The 19,216-nt window shown below is 38.8% G+C and overlaps 1 protein-coding gene and 1 long non-coding RNA gene across 6 annotated transcripts in view; both read right to left on the bottom strand.

Moving 5' to 3' along the window:
* fam184ab (family with sequence similarity 184 member Ab) overlaps positions 1-19,216 on the bottom strand; it is a 225,611-nt gene that overhangs the window by 201,751 nt on the left and 4,644 nt on the right. The gene's annotated exons all lie outside the window — the stretch shown is intronic.
* LOC146501969 (uncharacterized) lies at positions 4,215-12,851 on the bottom strand. Its single transcript, XR_014869414.1, has 3 exons — positions 9,199-12,851; positions 6,231-8,964; positions 4,215-5,658 (listed from the first exon to the last, which is right to left on the bottom strand). It is a non-coding gene; the product is annotated as an uncharacterized LOC146501969 (long non-coding RNA).

Below are 19,216 nucleotides of genomic sequence, written 5' to 3'. Positions count from 1 at the left end.
GCTTTGCTTTCGTGCTCAGCTCTCTCATCATCACCACAGACAAGTACAGGTTCTGCATCACTGAAGATGCCATGCTGACCCATCTGTCAATCTGTCGCTCGTTCACACTTATAAACAAGAGCTCAAGAATAAATTGTTTTAAAATAAATAAAATATCAGAACAATTCTGCCAACAATTCTGATTACAGCTTCTCAGTGTTTACGTCCTGCTTTTCTTGCTTTTATTTGATAACAAAGCTTTACATAATTACCAAATATGCTTTAAATTGTGTAATATAATCATTAAAAAAAAAAAAATTATCCTGACACGAAAGTCACATTCATCCAGTTTGACTCAGTTTCCTGTGTGAACTGATTGGAAACAGCAAACACAAAAACAAACATTGCATTTGGCTTCAAGGAGCTAGCAGACTTAGTCTATGGACAAAGTATGGCCACCTTATCCTTTGCTTGTTTAGTAATGCTTTCTCAAGATGTATGAAATGAGTCCCTCATGAACTTTATATGCTACATGAAGGTCAAACTGAAGCTTTGGCCTTGGGCTTGTTGGCTTATTGTGAAACTATTAGCATAATTCAATATAACCATTTATCACTTGCTTTCATGTTTAAAGTAAACACAACTTAACTAAGAACCTTATAAAGGTAAAAAAAAACATAAACTCCCCTACTATTTAAGAATATTTAAATCTATTTATTAATCAAAGAAAAATTAGGCTAACAGCTTACCATCCCAGTATAACAACACAAAGCTGAGAATAAAGTAATCAATGAATGTAACATGATTCTATGAGTGAGCTGCATTGTGCCTATTCTCTTTTAGAATCTCCATCCTCTCTGCTATTTTCTGAGATCGTTTTGTAATGTTGGCAGTTGCCATCACTGAATCAGGCTTTTCACAGTCTGAAAGGGAATATATCCTCATCTACATTTCTAGCATGGCCAACAGGAGCTCCTTCTCACTGACCCCCCACCCCCCAAAAGAGGAGTGATTACTAAAGTCTTTCTAAAGCCATAAAACAAAGCACTGAGGAGGCACAAAAGTCTAGTTTCCTCTCAGACCACTCTGAATTACAATACTAAAATGTTATGGTGTTTTTGCTCAATGATACCATAAAAATAACTACCTACTCTAGCTTTAAATAAGGGCCCACTACACCATGGTAGGTTTTTCATTGTCCATAAGAGACAGGCATTGTGTTTTACATCAAAATATTGTACTTGAATTGATTAACAAAATAATAATAATTGTTTTGCAAATGGAATTTGTTCATTAACATGAATAGCAGGGTATTAGTAAAAATAAACTGTAAAAATTAATAGAGAAATCATGACAGAAAAATTCATGACTTAATTTATTGGATGTTTTTCCTTCTCACGGTGGAAGTTCAAGTCACATTCTTCCTTCATGTTTGCAATTACTCACCAAGTGTCTGTGGTTCAGTTGCTGCATTTTACTTTAATTAGTGCTGACATTTCTCACTTTTTAGCATTTTAACCATTTGCACATAAAAGCAGTTTGATGTTTTAAAAAAAGGAAACTTGTACTTGGCATTGATGGCACAGATGGTGTCAGCTGTTTGGCCTATAAAGGTGGTGTATTTTGTGCTTTAAAAGTACAGAGAGCAGCGAAGCAGCAGCATGTTCTACAGTGATTTAGCTTTTAGTCTGTCAGCTGCCCTAGGCAGAGATGTGCCCTTATCAACAACATTTTTTTCTGGATAAATGAGGTTGAGCTATATTATTTTCCTCTGTTAATGGTTTTATTTTTTGTCATTTTTGGCTGATTAAACAGGTAGATTTTATTATGAAATTCTTCTATAAACATGCTCAATAAATTAAAACAGGTTACAAATCTTGTACTTTCTACCTCAGCATTTCAGTTTAGAGCTTTACTGCAGCTAAAGTACATATCTAATGCTGCAATCTTCCACATAAACAAGAAAAAAGGGACCAAGAGTGAATTAAAGGAACATTTAAATTCCTGTAAAGCCCAAAGAGGCAAAGAGAAGCAAGGTAGGCATTTGTAGAGAAAGAGCTTTATTGATTGGACATAAACCACCCCTCAGAAAACTGACTGATATAAAAGGAGCAACGCTGAGTCATGGGGTTGTCAAGATGTCAGCAAAGAAAGGCCAGAGGACTGTGCAGATAGATGGAAATATGTGGAAATGATCAGAAATATACAAATAAGTTATGAACAAACAATTTCCCAAAATTTGGTTAATTTATTAGTGAACATATTGTCTCACAGATTGCGGTTCAATCATTTTGGCTCTACTTCTGTCTTTATAACAGATTCCAAATGAAAGTTTGGCCTCAATAATTCCCTAATGTGACTTAAAAGCTATAAAAAGAGCTGGAAATGTTGATGAACTGGTGTCAAATTGTTTTTGTTTTTCTCTATGTTAATATATGCATTATACATATACATTACATAGAAAGCTTCATCCAATTTAAATTTAATTTTCTTTACTGGGATAACTTAAGTTTCAAGTTACTATCGTATTATGTCCTTTATCCCATCGCTGTTGACTACTGGCCATAATATCCCCTGAGGGATTGGTTTCATCTTATCTTAATAGGAGGACAGACTGAAGACTGGGTGAAGTCATGGCGAGCCCTGCTGTTGTTTGGATGTCCTTTAGCTTGAGGGAAGGACAGACTGATAAACAGAGACATGGAGAGAGGATGTGAAGAAGAGAGGAGTAAACACAGGCCTGCCAATTTTAGAAAGAGCCAAGAGGGGCATGGTCTTCAGGAGAATAAATAAAAGTGCAAAACGAAAGAGCAAACAGCAACTGAAGAGTGAATATTCAATACTAACGTTTATGTAAAGATTACAGCGTAATATGAATAACAAATCATTTGAAGGCATCAAATTCACATGTCACAGTATGCAGGTAGCTCTCTTCTCTGCCTTCAGATTGAAGACACATCACCGAAGAAGTATACAAGGACATTAATGGATTATTAATGATTAAAAAAATTATATAGAAGTGAGCAGCAAAAGGACATTTTTGGGTACTTACAATAATGTGTGTTTTGCTACTTTTTGAGTAGTAGAGTACCATGTTTCTGCTGCTGATGCTGCTACTGTTTGGCATAGTTGGGTGTTACAGGGATTAGGGATGGCCACAATTTTCCAATAGAAGTGGACAGACTAGAAGCAGAACTGGTCACTTTTTTACCATAGATCCACAGGTCTACTAACTCGCCCAGTCTGTGTTTTATGTTTAAACTTGCTCACCAGTCTCACCTATTATTACTCAAGTTGATGTTAAAAAAGACCCTTATCAGTCTTCTCTTAAATAAATAAATAAAATAAAATAAGTTTAAAAGAACAGGTCTGAACTATTACACCCAATATAGTTTGGGTATATATAACTATTTCCTTTTGAATTGGGCCCTTTTACACATATATTCTTTGAACACTGATAATAATTCAGATCCACAGTCAGGAAAAAAGAAGTAAAAACTACACTCTTGTATAAGCCAGATACTTAGCAAATAATCAAATATATCTGAAAGAAACTTACTTCAGCAACAAACTTTAGGAAAGACATAACTGCCAAAGTGAAAGCAATAACAGTTTTTTATTGTTGAGCAATCATATGCAAGCCACTGCCCTCAGCTATTTCTACGAGCTTATACCCAAATGATGCACACGGTGAGAAGGAGAGGGTAACTGCCAGTGTTAAGCCCATCTCTCCCATCAGTGAAGAGAAACAGAACCCAGTGAGTAAAGATGGATCCCTGGTGGCCGAGTAGGCTCATGCCGCTGCCAAGAAAAGAAGAGAAAGTCGAAGCAGACTTTAGCCTCGAAAATCCTGATGCTTGCTTGCTACTGACAACGTCTGCCAAACAGCTCCCTTTTCTTGTTAAGTGTGTGGGCTGGTGTCAAGTTAGTAGGTCTTCACTTTGTAGTGGCTTTCAGTCGGTACCGTTTATTCCCACGTCAATTTAGGGCATTGATGAACACTTTACACTTTATGTAAATATGTCTGACGGTCTTTTCTGATAAACCTTTATTCTAGTCCGTGAATTGGAGCTGAAATAAACAGACACAGAGGAATGCAGAGGAAATAAGTCTAATAAAAATTACAGTTGTTGTGGAGAGGAAAAACTGGCCCACAGTTGTCATTACTGATGGATTATACACAGAAATCCAGCCCACGAAATGCACTCATGTGCAAAGGTGTGTAGCTTTATTTCTTTTTCCACATCAAAGCTGTAAATTATACAGATCCATATAACTTTAATTTATATCTTTCAGAATCTATGTGCTTTTGGCTAAGATACTCTTTTAAAATCTCTGGGACTGGTGCTTTGTCAATATATTGAATTAAAAGAGGCGGATATTTCACTATATATCATCAAGTAAAAAGCAAATATAGTCCCTCACCAATCAACAGAGGAGAATAAAAGTTAGGAAAAAGAGCTGGCCAGGCCCAGTGGTCGCCAGAGTGAAATACTATGAAGCAAGTGCAATATGGTTTTATCTATGTTAGGGGGCTTGACAAAATCTAAACCTCCAGTCTGAGATAAGAATTATCACAATGGTGGTTATCATCTTTCTCTGCTAAACCCTTTGTGCTTCAGGCTCTGTGTGCGGCCATACGAAACGAGGCTTTGATGCATCATTCGACTGTTTCGCTGCAGAAAACCAAGTGCTGCCTACTGCAGCCTCAGACTTCAGCAAAAGAATGTGTGATAAAGATCTATTCAAAAGTAAATAAAAAGCCAAATAGCAATATTGCTGCTGCAAATAAGTAAAGAGAGTGATGCTGTGAGAAGTCTTAGATCTTCACTAATTCACAAATGAATAGCTGTTACAGCAGAACGCTTTAGAAATGTGAAACTTAAGCCATTTAAACATTAAAGCTGTTTATTGATGTTTGACAGTCTGATGAAGGGGGAAGTGGGAATAACTTTAGTTTGTGGACAAGTCAAAGGGAAATACATTTTTACTGATTAAGAGCCTACAAATAGTTCATTTTTTTTAAATCTGTGTTCTAGTATCTGCAAATCAAGCAGTGTATATATTAAGTATAAAAATATATCTACACAGCAAATCCAGCATGTCCAAATTAACACTGTCAGATTTGATTTCAACACTTTTAAAGTGTCTATATGGGTCCACACCAGAGAGTGTTAATTTAACTCTTTTTGGAGAGTTGGTATGTTAACTCTGATTTAGTGTTAAACACCAAATCTCTCTGGAGTTGATAATTTAACACTTGGTGTTAAGAGTTTATATATTGACTCTCAAAGAGTATTTTAGTTTAACTACGTAAGAGTTATCTTCTAATTAATTCTAAAAAGCGGGAATTTTACTGTTCTGAACTTCTAGAAATTTCTTTTGGAAATAAACATTTACTAAAAAGACGCAATGGTTTTTGAAAAACATTTATTCTGAACTGTGCACCACAATTTCAAAACATTTTCTGAAAGATGTAACAGTGTACATGTTCTCACTTTCATTAGAATTTCGTTTATCAAAAGGTCTGACATAGGTGAGCTGGTAAATGCAAATAACAGCATTCTCATCACTTATTTCAATAAATACAAAATACAATATGCATGTCCTTCAGTCATCACTTTGTGGAACTTCAACGCACTTCTGCTCTCCCCCATATTCCATCTTCACAAGCATATCCTATGTGGAGATTGAATAAAAATTAGTTGACACTAATTAATGGCACAAATCAATTGCAGCACAGTAAAAAAAAAAAAAGGAATCCTTTTTGAGCGATTACTTGTGTAAAGTATTTTCCCAAAAGACAAGGACACAGACAACAGGTAATACTGAACTAAATGTAAAACCTCAACCTTTTTCATTTTTACCTAAACCGTGTGCACAAAACTCTGGAGGAATCTAAGTGCTAACGTAGAACTCAGTCGGGACATCTGCTACTGCTGTTTGCTCGTTTTTTATGGGAGATCGTTTTCAGGCTTCAATTAGCACCATTATATCAACATTTCACATTCTAGACATTGTTTTAAGTGTATTTGACCAAGAAATTTGACTGAAAATTCACATGCAAGCTTTTTTTCAAGGCTGTGGTATTTGCCCGCAAACAATACCTTTCAGCTAGCTAAAACAGAATATTATGCTATCACCGAGCAACATGGCTAATGCCTTTCACACAGCTTTGTCTCAACTCCAAAGAGCCACAGAAGTAAAAGCTAATAACAATAATTGAAACAATCTTTGAAAACATGACTTACCAAGCATGGCAAACAACTCAAATATGTAGAGCAAAATGTTCTGAAACGGCTTCACTTCAGCTTCGATTGGAGCCGTGCTGGGGGCGGAGTCTGTGAATTTACTCTATTGGTGTCATAGCCCCTGTAGGAGTTCAGAGTTAAGAGGTCAAGAGTTAATGTTTCCATTGTAACACCTCCAGATTTGAAATAGAAACACTCATTTTTAACACTCGATTTTAACTACTATCATTTTACACCTCAGAGTTACATTAAAAGAATGTGACTCTACTTAGAGTAAAATTAACTCTAAGACTACTAACACCAAAACATTTAACACTTTTGAATTTGCAGTGTACATTACTAAATGAATACATGTACAGTTTGTGTCCCTGTAAGCTTGTACCAGGGCTTGATTTGGTAGTGTTAGTCAGGTCATGTTCAACAGGTGGCAGGTGTTCTTACTGGAGAGAAACTGGATCACACGTAGAGCAAAATGTCATCAACATAATTCCTGAAAAACTGCCACTTAAAACCAATTTTAAACTAAAACTGACTCCGGATCAGCTCATACGCTCAGCATAAGTTACCATGGTGATCTAACGGCTGAAAACTCTTTGACTACTGACTTTCTTTTGCTTTAGGTACCATTAAGTTAAAATTTTCATTATTGGATTGATTGATTTATTAATCTAACTTTCTTGGTTATCGTCTAGATATATTTATTGTTATTCCCTTCATCCTCCGGTCCATTTCAGGGTACAACACAACACAACAATACAACACAAGGTTATAAAACAAGAGACAACTACAGTTCAACAATTACCTACCTTCTTAGGTTAGCAAATACTCCAGATAATACTATGCTGGTAAATATATCATACCAACAGTGATTTCTTGGTCAAAATACTCAGTGTAGAAATGTTTACCACAAATTCTATTCCAGCTCTAATGATGTGGTTTTTGCTCTACATCTACAAACACAATCAGCTCTGCGCAGCTGCTCTTGGCCACAAGCTGCTGCCTTTCAATATGGCCACCAGAAGGACTGTTACATCACCTGAAAGCCCTCACAGTGAAAACAATCCTGTGCAGAGCACGCCTTGTTGCAGTCAATTTGTGACAAAGCAATGATGGATTACATCCTTTTGGGCCATTACTGGTTCATGGAAGTGAAAAAAATATTGGTGCGAGGTTGTTTCCTGGCATGTTTTTTTCTCTCTCTGCAAAAGTTGAAATTTTACTGAGCTGAGATTTCTTTTTTATAGTTGAACAACGATGCAATGTGGACAAATTATGCAAATACACCATTGACAACATTGACGAAGACTGTTTCTTTTTTGCCCCTCTCTCTTTTTATTGTTAATTTTTCAGATGTCATAAATGCTGATACTAATTTATCAAACAAATGTTTCTTAGCGAGGGTTCGTCCACTTTGTTTTCAACTTAAACTTGTGATTGGTGGAGATACCATGAATGAATCAGGCCAGTTATGCCAAACCCTGATACGCTTACTTGTTTTCCTCAACAATAACACAGTGTGTAATGGTATTCAGTTGCAGTTGAACTTCCATCCATCCATTCGCTTCCGCTTATCCTTTTCAGGGTCGCGGGTAGGGATGGGTATCGAAACCTGGTTCTTGTTGAGAACCGGTTCCCACTGTTTCAATACCTTGGAATTGTTTGCCATTTTTGCAAACGGTTCCCTTATCGATTCCAGTCGCCCCGAATGACGTCACCACGTTGCGGAGCGTCATTTACCTGGCAGGAAACACGGCGCCCAAAAGTTTGATTATACTTTACGAGAACGGATGACAACGGGGCAACTTGCAAAGTAGATATTTCATGTTTTTAATTCCGCTCCGGACTCGTGAATCTCAACCCAGCAGCAGCGGTAACGTTTGCACGTCCTCTCCCGTTAATGCGGCAGGTAAATAATCAACTAACACTGCATATTATGTTTGCGCGATCTGCCTTATTACAAAACCTGCCATTACTGTGCATTTAGGTGACCATGATGAGAGACAGACAGAGTCTGGCTCAGATGCTGGCAGTTCTCGCTGCAGTCTACCGGTAGCTTGCACCCATTTGCCACAGCAGATGCCCCCGATTTTTGGTAAGTGAATGTGTTTAATTGTAGGCAGGGACATTACTGGATATATTTATTTTATTATTTTACATTTACAATTTTTTTTCCTGGGGACCCTGTGACACCCCATCGAAGAGCCGTAGGCTGTGGATCTCTTAAGATGTCACTGTTGGGTTTGTAAGGCCATGTTACTCCTAAATTTCTATCTTGTTCAAAGAGAAGATATAAAACAAAGTTCTAAGCTAATCGACCTTAGTGTTCTCCTTTTTTAAAAAGAATCGATAAGAGAATCGATAAAGAATCGAATCGTTAAACAGAATCGAAAATGGAATCGGAATCGTGAAAATCCTATCAATACCCATCCCTAGTTGCGGGGGGCGCTGGAGCCTATCCCAGCTGTCATAGGGCGAGAGGCGGGGTACACCCTGGACAGGTCGCCAGTCTGTCGCAGGGCCAACACACAGGGACAGACAACCATTCGCACTCACATTCACACCTAGTGACAATTTGGAGTATCCAATTAACCTATCCCCACAAGCTGCATGTCTTTGGACGGTGGGAGGAAGCCGGAGTACCCGGAGGGAACCCACACAAACACGGGGAGAACATGCAAACTCCACACAGAAAGACCCCGGCCTGATGTTGGAATGTTGGAATTGAACTCAGGACCTTCTTGCTGTACGGCAGGGGTGTCGAACTCCAGGCCTCGAGGGCCGGTGTCCTGCAGGTTTTAGATGTTTCCTTGATCCAACACAGCTGACTTAAATGGCTAAATTACCTCCTCAACATGTCCTGAGGTTCTCCAAAGGCCTGATAATGAACTGATCACTTGATTCAGGTGTGTTGACCCAGGGTGAGATCTAAAACCTGCAGGACACCGGCCCTCGAGGCCTGGAGTTCGACACCCCTGCTGTACGGCAACAGTGCTAACCACCGTGCCACCGTGCTGCCTGCAGTTGAACTTTAAGCTTAAAAAGTTATCTAAATGATTAAATGATTATCACAATAGATAAAACTTATTTTTCTTTGATTGACTGACAAATACTTACACCTTAACAATTTTAATTATATTCAGCTGGCCTAATAAGCTCAATCTCACCTTCAAAAATAAAAATACAACACATGTGAATTGAAGCAACAAAAAGACTTTGCTACTCCATAAATTGTCATACAATAAATCCCATTTAAACCTTAAAATTTCCAAAAATCTTATATGAACATTAGTCATCCAGTGAATCAGTGAGGCAGGTCCCACTGCAGCTTTTACAGGCTGCTGAGTACAACCCTGCCACACTGCGCTGGAATGAGTTCTCACATCAGACATCTCATAACAGTAACAATAAAAACACACCGACTGTGTTTACAGACAAACCTTCATCATATTGGAGGTGGAAGACACTTTCCTCCTCTTATGAGATTTTCCACAAAGACAGCTGAGTGTTTGTCTGATATATCAGGGGTATGTAATGACCAATTGTGCACTGGTGTTGCTCGCGTCTCGCCTGTTGCTGCGACATGAGTTGCTGCAGCGTCAGTCAAATAAATCGGGGCAGAAAAGACGAGCAGCGATGTGGCTTCTGGCTGTCCGAAGGCAGAGGAAACAGTCAAGGTCAAACATTAAGAATGACTCATCAAATTACCCTCCATGCACACCTCGCGACGCCATAAGCCACATGTGTGTACATCCAAGAACGTGTCTGTGTGTATGTGTGTGTGTGTGTGCACAGTTTTGTGTGTGTGGGTGCGTCTGTGTGTCAACAGGCATGTCGGCAATGCTTTATTTGTTCTGGATAGTGCTTCAAGCCAATATGCTCTCATCTCACCCCCTATCTTTGTGCCCAGCTCCCTGTATGTTTGTGGTTCAGTGTAAGTGTGAGTGTGTGAGTGTGTGGGCGTATCTTAATGAAATCTGACAGAGAATTGTGACAATCAGTGAAGGAGCATCCTGCAGAGGTTAATAAGCTGTACTCCTCACAGCAGCAGCAGCAGCAGCAGCAGCATGTCGCTTTTCTCTCTCTCTCACGCACACACACACACACACACACACACACACACACACACACACACACACCATTATCCCTGTGTTTTCATTCTCCCAAAATTATAGTTAGGAATCACAAAGCTGAAATTCATGGCCAGTATCTTTAGCGCCCTATAAGAGCCAATCTTCTTTGTTTGTCACCTCAAGAAAGTAGTAGAAAGGATACCGCGGCTGCTCCTTGGAATGTTTTCTGAGACAAACAGCAGCTTGTAATCAAATCCCACTTCCATCCTTACAAGATCTGAACTAGGACTTGTGATTTGGTGTGGCACTCAACAGAATAACACACAGATAGACTTTAACTTAGGTAGTTCAAACTGAGCTGTCAGAGGGACATCTCCATTCAAGTCAGTAATTACTTAAATTCTGGATAGATTAAGAGTCTTTTCTAACTAAAAACCCCGAGTTAAACTGATCAGTAATTTTCTAAACGGACTTTGTGAACTGCATTGCTGACTGCATTTTGTTTGCCTGTTTACTCTGCATTCGAATCCTCTGCTACAATGTCATTGTAGGACAACCGTGTCTCTTGTGGCATATACAAGGTAGAGAAAAACAATCACCAGAATTTGCTGAATTCTCAACCAATTTTCAAATAGACTGGATGGCATGAATCATTAAAAGAACTTTTTCATTTGACACAGATCCCTGGTGCCACATCATTTCAAGAATCCAAGGACAGAGTCCAAAGACTTAACTCCTACCTTCTTCTCCTAATCACATTTCCTTGATGGAAAAGTAATGAGGTCATTGAAAAGTGTAAAGGAGAATTAATAAGCATTTGTGGGGGGAAAGGGAAGCACAGTGCTCAGAATGATGAGATCAGAGTGGAGATGACTGGCCATAAAGCATGGCCACATTTAGAGAAAAGCAAAATACAGCATATCAGCACAAACACCGCACATCCACTGTGAGAGATGGGGTGAGTTTTCTGTTTGACGTTTATTCAGCTGTGTGAAAATCCCGCAGGAACCTACCCGATGGATTAATAAAGTTTTATTTAACCTAATCTAATCTAATAACTTTGATCTCAGCCAAACCGATTTACTCCGGAACAGATAAAACACCGAAAAAAGCCAAACAATTACATTTTTAAGTTATCCGAGCGACTTATATATCATGTTTAACCCGAGCAGCAAAAGACAGCGGGTGTCTGAAAACGATGAAGCCGGGAGTCCGCTGCTCTCGCCGGCTCGAGTGACCGTTGAACCCGCCAGCTAGCTATCGAGCGGGTGGGTAACAGACGTCTCCGAAAACGTCGGTTACTTTCTCACCTGAAAATGTGTTAAAAGTTTATTTTGTGACCCAGAAAGATTAATAAGAGTAAAACTTAGTAGCGACCACCAATGTTCCCTCTAATTTTTCATGTGTCAGAGCGAACACACAAACTCCCTGAGCGGCCCCTTGGACCACTGTGAGCAATAGCAGTCGTGTAACTGAGTTATGCAAACAACAAAGTCTTTTGCAGCTGTTTACCTAAAAATGCAGCCAAGGCGTTTATTTAAATAAACATTTCAAACTATTTACAGAACAATCAGCTGTTCTGCATCAAATTTGATGCAACACAAATTATTTGTGCCACTCCATTTGTGTGGGGGGGGCTTTGTTTTTGCTCACAGGTGGAGAGTGCTTTCGAGTGTTTTCCTTATAAAACACAGTTTTTACCGTTTCTTCCCGCAGTAAATATAAACAACGATAGTATTCAGGAAGAAAACCAAATATTGCATATATTTTTATCATAACTCTGGTTTTACGTGGCCTATCGACACAATTTAAAAACTGGTATAAAGTCCACACTTTTTCCGTCAATTGTTCCGTCTGTCCTGCTCACATCTCCAATGGTTGTACACGTTATCATTAACGTGTCGGCACATAAGGATGCTGTCATATGCTGTGTCCCAATTCAGGGTCTGCACGCTTGAAGTACGCATTTCAAGTGCGATTATGGTCGTGTCCAAATTCATGGGCTGCATCCTCCTGAGGACCCGGCCTTCGCGGTCTACGTGGGCCGGGTCCTCAGAAGGTCGGGTAGGCCGGAAGTAAACGGCTGGGGAAATTGGACGGTCTAGCCTTCTGATTAGCGTCAGCGCTGTCTCGGTGGAGTTTAATAAACTCGGCCGTCTGCTCCTTGCTGTCACTGGCGTAAATTCTCGACCGTCTCATACTTCTTTTTAATCAGTTTTCTGTTTGACGTTTATTCAGCTGTGTAAAAATCCCGGAGGAACCCACCCGGGGGATTAATAAAGTTTTATTTTATCTAATCTAATAACTTTAATCTCAGCCAAACCGATTTACTCACAAACAAATAAAACACTGAAAAAAATGCCAACAACAACATTTTTAGGTTGTCTAAGTGACTTATATATTACGTTTAACCTGAGTAGTGAAACTCCGCGGTGATCTGAAAATGATGTGCCGGGAGTTGTGCCGTTCTCGGCGGCTTCAGTGACCCTCGAGCTCCCGGCTTCCTATCGAGCTGGTGGGTAGGAGATGCTCCGAAAACGTAGAAGCACTTTTGCAAATATGCGATATCTTGATAAACCGAGCAGATATTTGATGTTTACACAGCTACTTTCTCCCTTGAAAATATGTTAAAAGTTTATTTTGTGACCCAGAAAGATTAGTAAGCGTAATTTTAAAACTTATTATTGGACATTGGCCATTATTGGAAACTGGAGTTTGGCTGGGCCGCGCTATGAATTCTGGGATATGATAGGCCACGAAGGACACACCCGACCCATCCTTCAAATTCGGGGAAAAGGAGGACGCATTTGTCGGCTGCATTCGGAGGAGTCTACGAATTTGGACAGCCTTCGGCACGTCGCTGTGACGTAGTCGGTCTACAAATGCGGCCTCAGGAGGATGCAGCCCATGAATTTGGACACGACCTATGTCACCACCACGCGACGACGGCTGTCCCAATTCGAAGTGTACTTCAAATGCATACTCCAAATGCACCGTCGATTTCCCCAAATATCAAGCGTGGTCCGGTGCACGCTTCGTGGTCCCATATATCCCACAATTCATAGCGCGGCGGTGGGTGTGGATAATTTTATATATATATCTATATATATATATATCTATATATCTATATATATATCTATATATCTATATATATCTATATATATATATCTATATATCTATATATATCTATATATATATATCTATATATATATATATATATCTATCTATATATATATATATATATATATATATATATATATATATATATATATATATATATATATATATATATATATCTATATATATATATATATATATATATATATATATATATATATATATATATATATATATCTATATCTATATCTATATATCTATATATATATATATATATATAGATATATATATATATAGATATATATATATATAGATATATATATATATATAGATATATATATATATATATATATATATATATATATATATATATATATATATATATATATATATATATATATATATATATAAAATCTGACAATAATATAATATTGGCCATATTATATTTACATTACCACAGTGAGATGATTTTAGTCTCATGAACAACATTAGCTAATTGTTATTTACTAACTAATCTTAAATGACTGTTCAGTACAGAAATGAAGCCCAACAATCATGTTTTACAGTCCCGTGGCCTCAGCCTCACATACTCAACTAATCAAAGTGATGTCATGACAAAACATTTTTCTCCTTCATTTCTGTCAAACAATGCTGTATGTAACGTTTCTCGCAGTTAGTATCATGGTTGCTAGGCAACCTGAACAGCGCAACGAAGGGCTAGAGTCTAGCCCTTCGTTGCGCTAGGACGGTCTAGCCGTTAGACCGTCCCATTTCACAAGCCTCTCACTTCCGCACTTCTCGTACTTATAGTACGCGCCGTACGTAGTACGTGTAGTGCGCGTACTTCAAGCGTGCAGACCCTAAATTGGGACACAGCCCTTGTCTGTCAACGACGTTGATTAGCTGCGTATATACGAATGTGAATCGCATTATTGGCTGGACTATGAGATAAGGTGGCATTGTTCTAATCCCATACGGGAGCCGCCAGTCACTTACTGACTAACACTGCAAAACAGAATTGTTAAAGTTTTAATTTTAATTTAAATTCAGGTTAGATTTTTTTTTGTGCGCAACGCAGATTTTCTGTGCGCAGAGACCGTGCCAGCAGTGCGCTATTGCTCACGCGCGCAGCTTAGAGGCAACATTGGCGGCCGCAATTCTTGGAAACTGGAATTGGCTGGGCCGCGCTATGAATTCTAGGATATGGTGGGCCACGAAGGACACACCCAACCCATCCTTCAAAATCGGGGAAATGAAGGACGCATTTGTCGGCCGCATTTGAAGGAGTCGACGAATTGGGACAGCCTTCGTCGCCTGGCTGTGACATAATCGGCCTTCAAATGCGGCCTCCGAAGGATGCAGCCGACGTTTTGGGACACAGCTTGTATAGACACCCGTGTTCTTCACTCCAGGCAACAGCTCAACAAGAAACAGATTTTATTACAGCACTGTAATATTCATGTTACATGAGCTGAACCATCAGGCAGGGTGTCGCTATGACTTGTGGGACTGCATTATCTCCTTTCTTTTTATTAAGAATGGCCCAGTGTATCCTCTGCTGAATGAGGTAATAAAGGAAGAATTGAAACAACTTTCCTACATTTTTAGAGAATTCAATCAGCTCTTGGTACAACTGCCACACAGATACTTCCAGGTCACTTCACTGAGTTGGGAGTAGAATTCAGTTTATTTAAAAGGACGTTATCCAGGTTTTAATCGTGCAGCCTCTGCTTTGTTGTCCATATTTAGAGCAGCTATGTTGAAATAACAGTATCAAATGAATGCTAATTGCTACAGCTAATATGACCATTAACAGGAGAAGCAGCAGTATCAAGTGCATCTTTAAATCGATAAAGATTAGTTAATCATTGAAATATATTTCAATTTGAAATCTTCTTATTTGTTTAAAAATCTGTGTGCACAGTATCAGGCTTTAAAATCCCAATCAGCAAGCAGTACTCTCAGTACTCACTCTCATTCCCAGATCTGGACTCATGTTGCTCTGACCATCTGCGCTCTAACCCTGCCCCGGCTACACAGATCACTGCACTACCACCCCTGGATTATGGCATCAACACACGCACATGCTGCTGCCAAGTGATGATAGTGTATTTATCTTTTCCTGCGTTGTCTTCAGTGCAGTCACTAAATACAATAACAAGGAACAATAACTGTAAATTTCTACAAAAGAAAAAAAATTCCATCTTTTATCTACCATGAGTACTTCTTCCTGTAGTACTGAACAGACGCTTGGCCACAATGTGAAATAAGGGAATAGCGGGGAATATAAAATTAGAAAACTACTAAGCCTCAGATTGTAGAGCAGCTTGTGTGGATCTTCACATCTTTTCTGAGTTGCTTGTAAAGAAGTCTCACTAGGGAGGGAAAAATGTAATTAACAAATTTCTCTATGGATATGTCTGAGTGAGAATATCATTTAATCAGAGCATAAAACCAAATCCTCTTATCATCTTATGTTGGACCTTGTTTAGTGTCTATATGTGATACAGACAATATAAAGCAGCGTATATGTTGCATACTTTTGTGGAGTCATCGTGAATTATGATTACAGTTCCTATTCCAACGCCGTAGAGATCCATATAAAAGAAAAAAGCATAAGTATAAAAAAAGCAAAACCTTTTCTCCATTCAGACTGTTACTTTTAAAGCAGCCATCCACAACCTTTAGACTGCCATCAAAACTATAGTCCATCAAAACTTGAAACCACATGACCAAAGATAAAGCATTTCTCTCTGGGGTTTTTTCATTGATTTATTTGGACATCTTTTGGTGATCTGTCTTTTAAAGCTGATTCTCCATAAAAGCATGTATTTCTTGCACTTGATAGCTACCACTCTATTTAAGATATTTCATGCCTCTGACAGGAAATGATGAGTTTAGAACTAAAAGTTGGTCAGAAAATGAAGAATATGTATCGTATCTTTTAATTTTTTCTGGTTCGTTTTAAAGTGAAAATACTGCTTTTTTTTCAGCCCAGGAATATCTTTAAGATAAGGCTGTGCCATATCAAACTGTCCATGGTAACACCACTATACATTTTGTATAGTGTCATCTTAATGAAATAGTTCCAATATGCATTTCATAACGCGCAAAACAACACGAGCTCAAATATGCTATAGAGCCACATGTCAACCTCCGATGACGATTTAGTACCTAAAAAATGAGCTGCTTACAACACAGTACTTTGCAAAATAAACTAGAAAATGTTTCGGGCTAAAGCTGGAAACAACTGCTGGTGATGCGCAACCTACAAGTAAGCAAATGACTCGACTGAGCATGGCTGGAGTTCTCTGTAGTTGCATTGATGTGAAGGAAGAGCAAACAGTGGATGGAAATTACTGTTGCTGTTGCATGATGGGAATTCTTTTAGTAGCTGGTTAAAATTTTTGACCCAAGATACAACTTCCCAAGGAGAAAATATTTTTCCATTTCAAGCTTTTTTATATGTCTGTATTGTTCAGACTGTTGAAGAGTAACAAGGCTAACTTTAACTTAAGTTTTAAGCCGTTCTGTTATACTTTTACTTAAAAACATCAGGTAAAACACTACTAACACTACTTTTGAAGTTACATTTGACTTCTGTATATATTGGTGTCTCACTGCCATTGCACTGTACCTTGTGGCACTAGAGTCATACTTTGAATCAGGTCACTTGTCATCGATGATAGTGGTCCTTGGAAAAGAAGGATGGAAAATGCTCTTCATTTAGTTTGCTCTTAATAGCAGCCCTGTTTGAAATTATTGCATTTCATTTATATGCTACTTAGCACTAATTAGGAGGAACCTGTGTCCCTGCGATGCATCCATATAATTTATGGAGAAAATGTGTTATTTAAGCTAACTAGCTGTAGCTGGTGGCATAGTACTAAACACTCTTGTCCAAATGTGCTCACTTCTCCCAAAAAAAAAAACCAAAACCCCAAAAAAACCAGTAAGTCTGCCCATCTTTTAATTACACTACCACGTTCAGCTGTCATTTTTTAAAGTACTTCTGGCTATTAAGGGAAAACAAAACAAGATGGTGATGGGCAAAATGCAAAAGTAATCAGTGACATCATGGTGGTTACATCTATTTATTTATATGAATGGATTTACCAAAGCTTTAGAAAAATGAGACAATGAATCAGCAGAGATGGTTTGATATTGAGGTAAAAAAAAAAAAGTACTTTTTTTATTTACTCAAACTATATTTGAAAACATCAAACCTGCTGAAATGTTTATACGCTGATTTGGTGCTGCAGCACCACATAATATGAATTACAAACACCACACACACACACACACACACACACACACACACACACACACACACACAGTGTCCATGGTATTTCAGTATCTCTGTCTCTTCTGATCCCTTCGTCCAGAAATGCACAGAGAGCTCAGAGGTCTATTTCTGACTCACTTCAACACTAAAGTCAGTCAGGCATTGCAGATGAAACACACACAAACCCTAGGCTAGGTAATACATTTGTTATAAAGCCTTCTCCTGACGATGCAAAATGACATGCTGCCCTCTCTGTTTCCCAGAGCTCTGACAACAACCAGAAACCTCACTCCTGACTCACTGTGAACAGCCTACAAGATCAAGCGTATTTTTTTTGTTATGAAAATCATCAGCCCACTTCTTAAAGTACATTGCCCTGAATTATCATTTAAAACTTGTTTCCATAGCAGCAAAGCCCCTGCACTGCCTTCTTTTTGACAGAAACACTACAATAAAAAGAAAGCCATCAGAGAGTGTAACTTGTGAAAAAAAAGAAAAATGACAGTGAAATCCCAGCAGTACACAAAGGCAAGCAGCTTTGTGGGATTAAAAATTACTGCATGAAGTCTTAAAGAACAGTGCCAACAAGTCTTGCATCACAAATCATGAAATCATGAAATTCAGCATCCCAGGAGAATGGCAATCGATAACTGACTTACTGACTTTGCATGAAATCCCAGCAAAAACGTACAGAGCATTGAAATGATAACACTGCTTCACTGACACATGCTACAGCTGTCAGTCTGCTCTCATAGCAAAAGTTGAAGTGGTCACGTACAAGCACTGTCTTTGTTCACGTTCACGGACACAAATTCTCACATGTTTTCATGTCAGCACGACTTGGAGACTGAAATGTATTTTGAGTCTGCGATGCACAGGTTATCCAGACACCTCAATGGGAAACATTCCATCACGGAAACCACAAACACAAGCTTTAAAACATGCTGCATTTATTACATGTGTTTCCTGTATTTTTATTATGACAATTTAACCTGGCGGGAGTAACATATGTTCACATTAAGCAGTTATAGCGTTTAATTATGAGGAGAGCATGCACAACAGCATGAGCTGATTCTCCATCCCTTGCTGAGATTTTTACTTTCCAAATTCTTATTCACGCATTTAAGACTGCTTCCATGCAGGAAGTAATTCGCTCATCATGCACTGCTTTGTTGCTGATGGTTTGTCTCTAGTTTACTCCAGGCTTCACCTGCCAACGTAATCCTGTATTCACCACCCTGTAACACAGGGGTGTCGAACTCCAGGCCTCGAGGGCCGGTGTCCTGCAGGTTTTAGATGTTTCCTTGATCCAACACAGCTGACTTAAATGGCTAAATTACCTCCTCAACATGTCCTGAGGTTCTCCAAAGGCCTGATAATGAACTGATCACTTGATTCAGGTGTGTTGACCCAGGGTGAGATCTAAAACCTGCAGGACACCGGCCCTCGAGGCCTGGAGTTCGACACCCCTGCTGTAACATGTCAATCGATGGCATGCTTTGCTCTCTGGCTGA

The sequence above is a fragment of the Neolamprologus multifasciatus genome, chromosome 15 (assembly GCF_963576455.1).
Source record: "Neolamprologus multifasciatus chromosome 15, fNeoMul1.2, whole genome shotgun sequence".
Lineage (NCBI taxonomy): Eukaryota > Metazoa > Chordata > Actinopteri > Cichliformes > Cichlidae > Neolamprologus > Neolamprologus multifasciatus.
The sequence above is the reverse complement of the archived record's forward strand: the minus strand, read 5'-3'. Positions and strand labels throughout refer to the sequence as shown.